Below are 11,519 nucleotides of genomic sequence, written 5' to 3' on the forward strand. Positions count from 1 at the left end.
CAAAAAACACTTGTGTCACGCTTGGCGCTGCATTGCATCAGGTAGGGCCCAAGAACTACAACTGACTTCAGACACAGCCTTAGATGAAATCAACTGAAGATAAAAAGACATTAAATCTGTCACCATTTTTGAGATTCATATGCTCATTCTTGATGTCTGTGTGAGTCTTGGAAATTTTTGTGCACAAACTGTTTGTAAAATCCTTCATATTATCTGATGTCACAACATTGCTGGCACTTATGCTGTAGAATTACAGTTTTGAATTAAACTAATATGTTGCCCTTTTAATCAGAGATCAGACTCTGAATGAAATCAGTGAATCAGGTCACTACATGATGATTGTCATCATCAGTCCTTCACCATCAACACCCGATCAGACTTTTCTTGCCTTTTGTGCCATAACAAAGATGTTTTATAAACACTCAATTACAGCAGCCAAAGAAAAACTAATGTGCAAAAGTCAAGGGTCAAGAGCTCAACTAAAGCAAACACTGATCTCCATCATGGTGACCTTAACCGAAACTCAAATCATCAACTTCTAAACCTCTGTTAATTATAATAAGAACTTCTGTTGGCGAATGGCAGTAATAAAGTCAAACTGTTTAGTAATAAGTGAAGCTGGTAATGCTGTTTGTGGAGTTGTTTAATCCTCCTCTGCTGAGATCTTGAGAGCTTTATCGTCTTTTATCTTCAGTTGATTTCATCTAAGGCTGTGGCTGGAAGTCAGTTTTCGTTCTTGTGTTTCTCTTTCCTTCAGTGATTCTGCTTGTTAACAGCAGGTGTTCATCACTAATGCTCAATCATCACTTAATTAATCACTTAATTATACAATTTTTATTCAATTATCATTCTGGGATCTAGAAATGTTCTATAACTCATTCAGTTTGAGTTCTGTTTCAGTCATTCAAGTTTCAGTAATATTTGAGTGCAGTGAACTCAATTTTATTTAGTACATATTACTGTTAGGTTTTACAGTGCAGAATCAGGTCCCAAATCAGTGCAAGATGTCAACGCCATATTATGACTTTGGCGGCTTCACTTTTCTACAATGGAAAGGACGCACACTGCGTTCCCAGATGAACGTTATAAGCAACTCAAACTCACAGTATGCAGAGATGGATTTTGAAAAACATGAGACGCACTCCACGCATATAAATGATTACAGTGCAACTATGAAGCAAACCACGTCCGACTTTTTGCATTCCCAAATGCACGTTATTGGAAACCTATAAAGCAGCATGTGCAGAGTTTGCATGGAGCAGCGTTTAATGTTCACTGAACTGAGGTACTTTAAACATGTAATCTACATGTATGTAAATAATTAAAGCGTCATGCTTCTCTGTTAAAAAAAACAAAACAAAAAAAAAACAGCGTATATATAACTGAATCACAGCCTTTGTGGGCCTGTTTAAAAAGGGTGAATACAGAGGTTATTGAGTTAAAGGGACACTAAGTAGGAATTTCTCCCATCTAGTGGTGAAACTGTATTTTGCATTCAAACGAATAATGCTCTCCAGTGCCTCACTTTTCCAAATGCATGTTGCATCTACGGTAGCCGTTATGTTCCAAAAAGCTATGACAGGATGTCTTATAATAGCACTTCGAGTTTTCCTTCGGGTGAACAGGTTTGTTATTTAAAACAAACTGAAACTTGAATCAACGAAAAAAAGAATGTTACAGTATTACTGACTGTGAAAAACATTAACTATGGTAGTTAGTAGTAATGCCGCCTTTATTCGTTATATTTTTGAAGTACGTGCATTGTTATCATCATCATCCATGCCTTCTCTAACGTTACTTTACTCAATAGCTGCTATTCATCAAAGAGCCTGTTTAACTTACTATGAATAGAATAGATAAATAGATAGAACTATAAATGTTCTACTGTCTATATAATAAAGTTCACAACAAAGCAATGAAAAATAAGCTTGTAATTAAGACCGTAACATTGACTTACCTGTGGAGAAGAAAGCAGGCAACTTCAGGGTCTCTTTTGAAAGCTTTCTCCTGCATTAGCTATCCCGACATTAACCCTTGTTTTTGTAATCTTCGGTCACGATTCCTTTTACGGTCTATTTTGGACTTTTTCGACGACGAGGACTCCTTATCCTGTGACTCATATGTATGAATGAATGAACGGTGTATAAATAACCGTGCAGTGCAGCCTTTTAAACTTGCCGGGGGAGTGACAAGCGCCTCTCTCTGCTCCTCCACTTCTGCTGGTTTCAGTCACGTGACGCTGGCTCTGAACGAAACGCGTTGTGGAAACGCGTTGGCCTAGTACTTTTTGTTCCTCTCTGCTATTATAGTTTTTCAAGATGGCGGAACTACATGGAAGCCTCCGTGGACCTACCCGTCCAATGTATATAAAGATAATAAATTCTTCGTTTACGAGGATTAGTCTGATCATTAGCAGAGGTATTTGTACACCATTGAGGGCATATTTATGAATAAAAATATTGATTTTAGATAATAAAATACCTAAAAAGCTACATATTGTCCCTTTAAACAATTGTAATTTGGGTTTTGAGTGTGAACTGGGTATATCAAACAAAGGAAATTAAGAGTAAATAGCTATAACTAAAACAAGCTACAAACTAATTTAGTTAAACCAAATAAACAAGGAATCTCAGAACTAAGTAAAAAACCTAACCAAAGAGTTAACTACAGAACTATTGAGCACAATAGGTCAATTATCTGAATCAAAATGGTTGATTTCAAGAAGTTCATTTAAATGGTTTTGTGAATTGTTTCATTGAAGCTGTTAACTGTTTTTTTTTCTCAAAGTGAAACAAATTAATTCAAATAAGTATAAAAGAAAAAATACCTGTCTTCTGTGTTTTTTTTCCTTGTCTTGCTGCAACACTGGCTCAAGAGCGAACGTAGTCTTCTGATCTGGTCCAATATATTAGAAAGTGGTTTACACTTAGACTGTGGAACGTGCACGCAACAGCGACATCTGTGCGGCTGCCGGCTGGTCCTCGCGTCAACCTTCGCCAGATTTTACAACTTGGAACTGCAGGCACGAATCCTCTCTGTCTAGCTGGAGTTGACCTCTGAGTGAGCTTAACCCACTATTACCTCTCAGGAGGCTCATTCTGCGCCTCAGGAACATGTTGTTCTGCTTAAACATAGCACGGCATGGTTGGAATGCTTCCCCATAGTGTCTAGCAGACACAATATGAGTAAACGTTTCGAAAGGGAACATCGAAAGAAATTCAGCTATTAAAGGAGAAGTTCACTTTTAAAATGAAAATTCTGTCATCATATACTCACCCTCATGTTGTTTCAATCCTTTATGAATTTCTTTCTTCCGCTGAACAGAAAGAAAGATATTTAGAAGAATGTCAGTAGCCAGACAGTTTTTGGGTCCCATTGACTTCCATAGTAGGAAAAAAAATATACTATGGAAGTCAATGGGACCCAGAAACTGTCTGGTTACTGACATTCTTCTAAATATCTTCCTTTCTGTTCAGCAGAAGAAAGAAATTCATAAAGGATTGAAACAACATGAGGGTGAGTATATGATGACAGAATTTTCATTTTAAAAGTGAACTTCTCCTTTAATATCATTCATAATCTCTGACTCTGACCTCTGCTTTCTCTGCTGGACATGTTGATATTCTGTTCTTTCTTCAGTCTTCAGTGGATCATCTCCTCTGACTCCTGACGTCTGTCTCTTCATCATCCTGTGAGAGATTATAATGATTTTATTTCATTAACACACACTAATGAGATCATGTTACCACACCGCAACATTTATTTTAATATGACAATACTTTAATATGCCGTTGTTTAAAACTATTCTGTATGGGAGTTGGTTTTCTCCAAAACACACACATTACATAAATTGCTATTCTGATAAAAACTGAATGATTGTTTTGGGGTGTTTCTGTGTGTATGATATATGATGATGATGCATCTTATTACAATTAGTTCAAAGATATAATAATACCTTAATAACATATATAGTAATAACATGCACCAATGCTATATTTTCTAAATGTCATAATCATTTGTTAACAAACAAGTATTCATTACTTCAATGAGTTCATTGTATCTGCATTAAATTACTACATGGTTTAAATGAATACATTTTTAGCTAAGCGCTATACAATACAAATAAATGTTTATTAATAACTTAACATATTTGATTTAATCACAAAACAAGAGTCATTTGAGAAATTTGTTTAGCAACAGACAATTTTTTAATAAAAGTGTATGCAACAATAATAAACACTGTACCTTTACACTTCATAACAACTGAATACAATTGCACATTTTGCACTTAAAATATACAGAATCTAGACATTTAGATGTGGTTTGAGCAATTGGATTTAAATCTGTCTCGAATGTGTTTCGGAGGGCATTTACACCTGGTCTTTTCACGATCAGATAGCTATCCGATCACAGAAAAGCATAAAGTGGCCAGGTGTATTGTATTTGGCAGACACTTTTCTCCTAAACAACTATCCAAAGATTCTGTTTAATTTTTACTTTCATGCATTTCCTGTGAATCAAGCCTATGGCCTAAGTAGGGGTGTGCACGAATATCCGTTCAGTACTGTAATTATTATTTGATAAATAAAATACTATTCAAATTTTACTACGTTGCTTCGCTGGCCGTAAATACAGTGAATCCATGATAAATCCCAAGCACGGACTCACAGTTATGCGTGTTAACATGTTTATTGTATCTGATCAGATAATGTCGTCTTCTGCCTCGCGAAATTTGAAAAGACTAAAAATGATCTTACTAAATGATATTACAAAATGGAATAACTTTTAATCAAATTAATTAATAAAACAGAGTTATAATATCACAACCACAATGAGAAATCACATGAAATCCAAACAGCAGTCGACTGAGGAAAGACAGCTGTCCATCACTGCATCACGACTGCAGGTAAGCGCTGCTGGACCCACAGTGAGCCGAGATGAAACCTTATCAGATAGCAACATGATCTCCAGACATACGCTTCCTTTAAGTTCCATCAAGTGAGACAGGTTTAAGAACAGAAAACGCAAATTACTGATAGAAACTTTGCTTAGCACATCTTTGTCTCTGCAACGTCTTTTTGTCAGTTTCTCATTGCATTCATTGATAGGTCTTAAAAAACGAATATGAATAAAAACACATTAAAACTGATATTGCACAAAACTGAAATTTATGTTTTAAGAATTATGTTTCCCTTGATTTTATTACTGTACTTTGTGCTCTCTTACATTTTCTGCTCATAATTTACTATTTTGTACGATTTTACTGTTTTCCTCTTTGCTCTTTTTTTTAAGAGGTCCTTGCTGCACCTGTGGCACGATGACGTAGCTGGATCAGATCCAACACATACTGGACGCTGTTACGCACATGCACGGTGGTGTGTTTTGGTGACGTCATATATGCATGTGCACTAGTAGATTGTGATTGGTGTTGTCAACTGGAGTGCATTCTCCAGCGACTACAAGGAGATGTATCGAGTGCTGTATAACTGACCAGTTGCCTTTGTTGTGGGGACTTATTTAAAGACTTCCCGCCAGGCTATATTGGAGATGGAAAGGAATACTTTGTGCATTTTACTCGACCAAAGACTTTGAAGGTTACTGCTCAGCAGACTGCTTCATATGTGACGACAATCACTATAGCCCAGAGGACAACTATTTATAAAGTTAAATATAAATGGTCACTTGAGTGACAACTGCTTGATCTGACTGCTGTGATCAGTTTGTATATTAAACTTAAATTCAGTTTAAATGTACTTTTATGTCCTGCAGACACTGAACAGCAAATTAAGAGGAACCTTATGTACAGATCACTGTGAAAAAATGAGCCATTAAAGAAGGAACTCTTACCAGACAAAATATCATCCTGCACTTTTTTTTATTTTTGACATATGACAAGATTTATTTTCTTGATGCTGTTATTATTTTTGCATTTTCCCTTGAATCTGTACTGGTATTTTAAGTTGTTTACAGATCTTATTGCATTGTACCTTTAGGATTAAAATTACAGAGACAATTACTTGACTCATTTTTGCTTCCACTCAACAGCAAATATGACCTGAATAAAATAAAATGGCTTAATTTAAAAAAAATTCTATATACACGCATAAAAAAAAAAAAAAAACTTGCGGTGACGACATGCTATTAATCTATCAAATTTAGGTTTAAAATCATGATTTAAAATGTTAGTTGACGTTAGTTGATAGATTCAACTTTTGAATCTGGCCAGCAAAACTACGAACACATCTTCCTTTTTTTAAGAATGACTTAAGTGCCGTTCTTTGCTCTTTTCTCAAAGAAAAACTTAACTCCAAGTCGACTGTGTTACCAGTCGCGGCCAAAGCCAATTCGAAAGATGTTCTCCAGCAGCCGTCATTCTTTGTTTTCAAGTAGCAGGAACCGTCACAACTCTGTTGTCATATGTTAAGCCCGCCCCGCCTACTCTATACATGACGTGATTGGCCTGACCCAATTTAGGTTTTTACAGCTCGAAAGTCAACGGAGAGTTGCTAGACTACCCTGGCTGCAAAAAAAGTTTTGCTGCCGCTAGGGTGCGTCTAGATTTCTAGGCTAATTCACTGCAGCAACTGTAGCAAAAATGTGAGCGTACGAGTTTCTTAATTAGTGATTTGTAGAATTGGATTTGTCCACCTGCAATGAAGAATTTGAGAAGGTGTAACTGTTGTGTTGTGTTTGTGAAAGAAAAAAAAAAAGTCTACAAGTTTGCAACTCTTAAAACATTTCTCTCTGTGACTTCAAATTTACTGATACACGTGTGGCTATTCTCTACAACTACAAATTTCACTGTCACAGGCGTTCAGTTGATTTGCACCAAAAATACCTTCATATTCGAGTTTCATGTAAGTTAGGGCGGGCTTAAGTGTCACCACTGGTCCAGTAGTCGTAGATTGACAGCTCCTCCTCTAGCCAATCAATCGAAGAGGGGAGTTGACGTCACTCCAATGCGACTCATGGCTACTGACGCTCAAGGTTTAGTACCAAGGGGGTAATATTTCAGAAAAAACTGAAGCTTCCCTGTGCGCCGCCATTGACTAGCGGACCCCCACCTGCTGTTAGCATTCCATTGACTCCCATTCATTTTGGCGTCACTTTGACAGCGAATAACTTTACATCTGAGGCGTTTAAAGACTCCATTTGTCCATTATTTATTTCTAAAGAAACACTGAAATGTATAAAAGGCTCCATTACCTTGTATCTTACGTTATGGCCCCGTAGAAGCAGTTTTTGTAAAAATAGGCTAACGATTGCGTCATAACCACGCGACTCTCTGTCGCACAGTAGAGAGATTACCGCATGGACAGGAGGAGAAGCTCGCAGGCAATCTTTTACTATCTATGAGGCAATCGGATGCCTTTTCTCCATTTCTCACACTCTGAATTGCTGTGCTTTTCACTGATAGATTTCTCCTGTCTGCCGATTGCTGTCTGCTGACCGATTGCTCCTGTCTGCCTCGCTGCCTGCTGTGAGTGTGTTTGTGTGCTTCGGTGCTGTAAGCTCCGTCTTAGCCTTATATTTCTTTGTTTTGAACCATCATTTTACTACCATTTCTAGTTGTTTATACTACTACATTTTACCCAACATCTCAGATTAACCTGACATCGCTAGCTTTTGTTATTAGTACTACTAGCACAAAACGCTAGTAATTCGCTAGCCTGTTAACGCGCCACCCGTGCGCTCAGCTATTTTTATTTATTTATTTTTCTCTCGCTTGTCCGCGCCTTTGAGTTCATAAAAAGCTCAGGTGAGTAAGAATCAGTCAACAAACACGGTGAGTAATGTCTTGTCCTGTTATTGTCACTTGCACTTCATGTCACATGTTTAGTATAGCCTTCTCTGTCGGCAATATAGGATTTATATGTGATAAATGTAAGGAGACAGTTAGGTTGACAGAGAAGATTTCAGAATTAGAAACACGCATCCAAACTTTAATTGAGGATAGTAAGAGTGCTAGTGCTTTAGATGTTTTGGATGCGCATAGAATAGTGAACACTTTACATGGCGTGGTTCCGGCTGAAGTAGAGCTTGTGCAGCCGGGCAAATGGGTGACAGTGAGGGATCGCTCTAGTCGCGGATCTAAAAACCACTCTTCCGTTCCGATTACCATAACAAATCGATTTGCCCCGCTCAGTGAAACACCCACTGAGAATGATTGTGCCCTAGTTATTGGCGATTCTATCACACGGAACGTGAAAATAGAGACACCAACCACCATAGTCACATGTTTGCCGGGAGCCAGAGCGCCTGACATCAAAGCAAATTTAAAAGTGCTGGCTAATGCTAATCGTAAATTCTCTAAGATCATTATTCATGTCGGCACTAATGATGTTCGACTCCGCCAGTCGGAGATCACCAAAATTAATATTAAAGAGGTGTGTGAACTTGCAAGTACGATGTCAAGGACTGTAATTTGCTCTGGCCCCCCTTCCTGTTCGCAGGAGTGATGAGATAGTTAGTAGATTGTGTTCACTTAACGGTTGGCTGTCTAGGTGGTGTCCGCTTAATAATATAGAATTCATAGACAATTGGAAAAGTTTTTGGGGCAAACCTGACCTGTTGAAAAGAGATGGTATTCATCCCTCCTGGGATGGTGCTGCTCTTCTCTCTAGTAATATGGCTCATAGTCTTAGAGCTCAAACATGACAATCTGGGGCTCAGGTCAGGAAGCAGACAGACTGGCTAAACCGACCGTCTGCTAGCGGCCTCGCGTCACCAAGGTCAGATAAATCCTATCACATAGAGCCTCTTTCACCTAGCTATCATCATATAGAGACTGTGTCTGTTCCCCGAATTTGGAAATCCAAAAAACGTTTAAACCCATCTAAGGTTAAAAATTTAATTGATGTTCAACAAATAAAAAACAGCTATAATACAGATGAGCAAATGCTAAAGCTTGGGTTGCTGAATATTCGATCGCTTACTTCAAAAGCACTCGTTGTTAACGATATGATTTCAGATAATAACCTAGATGTGCTGTGTTTGACAGAAACCTGGCTAAAACCAAACGATTACATTACTTTAAATGAATCAACCCCGCAAGATTACTGTTATAAACATGAGCCTCGTCCGAAACGCAAAGGGGGTGGTGTTGCTGTAATTTATAGTAATAGTTTCAAAACCACTAAGAAATCAAGTTTTAAATATAATTCTTTTGAAGCATTGGTGCTTAATGTAAAAATATATAGTGTAAACGATAAATCACGTTTGAGATTTGTGCTGGCTACTGTATACAGGCCACCAGGGCACCATACAGACTTTATCAAAGAATTTGCGGACTTTCTATCAGAATTAATATTGACTGCAGATAAAGTACTAATTGTTGGTGATTTTAATATACACATCGATAATGAAAAAGATGCATTGGGATTGGCATTTAAAGACATTGTAAATTCAATTGGAGTTAGACAACACGTGTCAGGACCTACTCATCGTCGTAATCATACTCTAGATCTAATATTATCACACGGAATAGATGTTGATGCCGTTGAAATTCTGCAGCAGAGCGATGACATCTCAGATCATTACCTAGTCTCGTGTAATTTGCATTTAGCCAAGGCTGCAAAGCCGACTCCGTGTTTCAAATATGTGAGACCTATCACTTCTGCTACTAAAGATTGCTTTATTAATAATCTTCCTAATCAGTTTCATCATCTCAGCATCTCAGATAGCTTAGAAGAACTAGATATTACAACAGAAACGTTTAACTCTCTCTTTTCCAGCACTTTAGACACAGTTGCTCCGTTGCGCTTAAAGAAGATTAAAGAAAATAGTCCAACGCCGTGGTACAATGAGCACACTCGGGCCCTTAAGAGAGCAGCTAGAAAAATGGAGCGCAACTGGAAGAAAACAAAACTAGAGGTATTTCGCATTTCATGGAAGGAGAGCTCTATTGCTTACAGAGAGGCTTTAAAAGCTGCTAGATCTGCTTATTTTTCAACCCTATTAGAAGAAAATAAACATAATCCTAGGTATTTATTTGAAACGGTGGCTAAACTAACGAAAAATAAAGCTTCAAGCCCAGAAGTTTCCAAGCAACACAGCAGTAATGACTTTATGAACTTCTTCAATTATAAGATTGATAATATCAGGGACAAAATTATAACTATGCAACCGTCTACTACAGTATCGCATCAGGCAGTGCATTGTAGTCTCCCTGAGGAAAAATTTGATTCATTCGTTGCTATAGGAGAGGAAGAATTTACTAAACTCATTAAATCATCTAAATCTACAACATGTATGTTAGACCCTATACCGACTAAGCTACTGAAAGAAATACTTCCAGAGGTCATAGATCCTCTTCTTAATATCATTAATTCGTCTTTGTCTCTAGGATACGTACCAAAAAACTTTAAGCTGGCTATGATTAAACCGCTTGTTAAAAAAACGCAACTTGATCCTACAGAATTAGTCAATTACAGGCCGATCTCGAATCTACCTTTTCTGTCAAAGATATTAGAAAAGGCAGTATCCTCACAACTGTGTTCCTTTCTTGAAAGAAATGATATCTGCGAGGATTTCCAGTCAGGATTTAGACCGTACCATAGTACCGAGACAGCTCTCGTTAGAGTCACAAATGATTTGCTCTTATCATCCGATCGTGGTTGTATCTCTCTATTAGTGTTACTCGATCTTAGTGCTGCATTTGACACCATTGACCACAACGTTCTTTTAAATAGATTAGAACATTATGTTGGCATTACGGGAAATGCACTAGCATGGTTTAAATCATACTTATCTGACCGTTATCAATTTGTAGCAGTAAATGATGAGATGTCTCATCGATCACAAGTTCAGTATGGCGTACCACAAGGCTCAGTACTAGGACCGTTGCTGTTCACTCTGTACATGCTACCATTAGGAGATATCATTAGGAAACATGGCATTAGCTTTCACTGTTATGCCGATGATACTCAGCTCTATATTTCTTCAAAACCTAACGAAACTTATCAATTCACAAAATTAACGGAATGCATAGCGGATATAAAAAATTGGATGACTTGTAATTTCCTACTTCTAAATTCTGAAAAAACAGAGTTTCTAATTATTGGACAAAAAACTTCCTCACGTAATAACCTAGAATACTGTCTAACACTCGATGGCTGCTCTGTTAAGTCTTCGTCGTCGGTTAGGAACCTGGGTGTGCTCTTTGATACCAATCTTTCATTTGAAAGTCACGTGTCTAGTATCTGTAAAACTGCATTTTTCCATCTTAAAAATATATCTAAATTACGCCATATGCTCTCATTGACAAATGCGGAACAATTAGTTCATGCGTTCATGACCTCAAGGCTAGATTATTGTAATGCTCTACTGGGTGGTTGTCCTGCACGCTTAATAAACAAATTACAGCTGGTTCAAAACACAGCAGCTCGAGTTCTTACCAGAACCAGGAAGTATGACCATATTAGCCCGGTTCTGTCAAAACTGCATTGGCTCCCTATTAAACATCGCATCAATTTTAAAATATTGCTGATCACTTACAAAGCACTAAATGGTTTAGCTCC

At 37.6% G+C, this 11,519-nt stretch overlaps 1 protein-coding gene across 2 annotated transcripts in view; it reads left to right on the forward strand.

The window, feature by feature from the left end:
• Positions 1-6,524, forward strand: part of LOC307164701 (GTPase IMAP family member 9-like) — a 138,121-nt gene extending 131,597 nt beyond the window's left edge. For both annotated transcript variants that reach the window (XR_013822318.1, XR_013822319.1), the window contains exon 4: positions 6,391-6,524. The gene's annotated coding sequence lies outside the window, so the exon portion shown is untranslated. The remainder of the gene's footprint in view (positions 1-6,390) is intronic.
• Positions 6,525-11,519: the final 4,995 nt, after the last annotated feature.

Source organism: Squalius cephalus (assembly GCF_949319135.1).
Source record: "Squalius cephalus genome assembly, chromosome: 1".
Classification (NCBI taxonomy): Eukaryota; Metazoa; Chordata; class Actinopteri; order Cypriniformes; family Leuciscidae; genus Squalius; species Squalius cephalus.